The following is a 1,125-nucleotide window of genomic DNA, read 5'->3' on the forward strand; positions in this document are numbered from 1 at the left end:
CTCTTTACTAAAAGTAGAGTAGTTTGTGAAGTTATAAATATTGTTTTGGTCTAGGTAACTTTTGACGACGAGTAACAAAACCGACGAACCAAAAATGGCGCCGTTGCCGGGGACGGTGGCAACTTGATTTGATTTTCTTTGATTGTTTTTAGTTGTGTCTTTCTTTACCTTGGGGAAGTAAAACTCCTCAAAGTTTGTTCTAATTGTTTTCAAGTTGTTTGATATTTTGCATGTCTAGGAGATCACAAGGTAACTTGTTACCCATTGATCTTGAAATTGAATGAAATTTGACCAACAATAGAAGACTTGCTAGGAATACTTTGAGAGGTATTGGTGAGATTGTGGACATTCAACCAAATAACATTGAGTTCATCAACCCTTTTGCAAGAGAAGGAGAGGATAACCCAACACATAATCAACCACAAAATCAGCCCAAAATGCCTAAATTTCCATCACATTCCGTACCAACCGAGGAGAACCTACCAAATGGCACTCCCAAACCACAACATTAGACCGGTAATTTTATTGCAAAATCCGCATTTATACAATTAGTTGAGAGAAGTCAATTTGGGGGGATGCCTAGTGAAGACCCTTATTCTCATATGGAGACTTTTTGTGACTATTGTGATGCGATTTCTCAAACCGGAGTTACTCAAGACCAAATTCGATGGGTCTTATTTCCTTTTTCTTTGATTGGTTCCGCGAAACAATGGTTAAAGAGCCTTGATAAGGCTACTCTTGGTATTGACTCTTGGAAGAAATTGGCACTTGCTTTCTACAAGAAATTATATCCTCTGGAGAAGACTAACATGTTGAGAGCCCAAATCACCGGGTTCAAACAAAGGGATGAGGAATCTTTGTATGAAGCATGGGAGAGATTCAAGGATACTTGCCGATCTTGTCCACATCATGGACTTAGCGAGTGGTTCCTTGTACAACAATTTTGGAATGGTCTATATGAAGACTCCCGAAACATTCTGAATATGGCATCAAATGGTATGTTTACCGAGGTTGACGATAATAAAAAATGAAACAAGATTGAGGAAATGGCGGTCCATAACTCACAATATAGTAGACTTCGGAAGGCTACTAGAGGAGGAAAGCATGAAGTGGACTCTATTACTC

At 38.9% G+C, this 1,125-nt stretch overlaps 1 non-coding gene across 1 annotated transcript; it reads right to left on the reverse strand.

Annotated features, from left to right (window-relative positions):
- Nucleotides 1–809: 809 nt before the first annotated feature.
- LOC141589363 (small nucleolar RNA R71) lies at nucleotides 810–916 on the reverse strand. Its single transcript, XR_012520305.1, has one exon. It is a non-coding gene; the product is annotated as a small nucleolar RNA R71 (small nucleolar RNA).
- Nucleotides 917–1,125: the final 209 nt, after the last annotated feature.

The sequence above is a fragment of the Silene latifolia genome, chromosome 6 (genome assembly GCF_048544455.1).
Source record: "Silene latifolia isolate original U9 population chromosome 6, ASM4854445v1, whole genome shotgun sequence".
Classification (NCBI taxonomy): Eukaryota; Viridiplantae; Streptophyta; class Magnoliopsida; order Caryophyllales; family Caryophyllaceae; genus Silene; species Silene latifolia.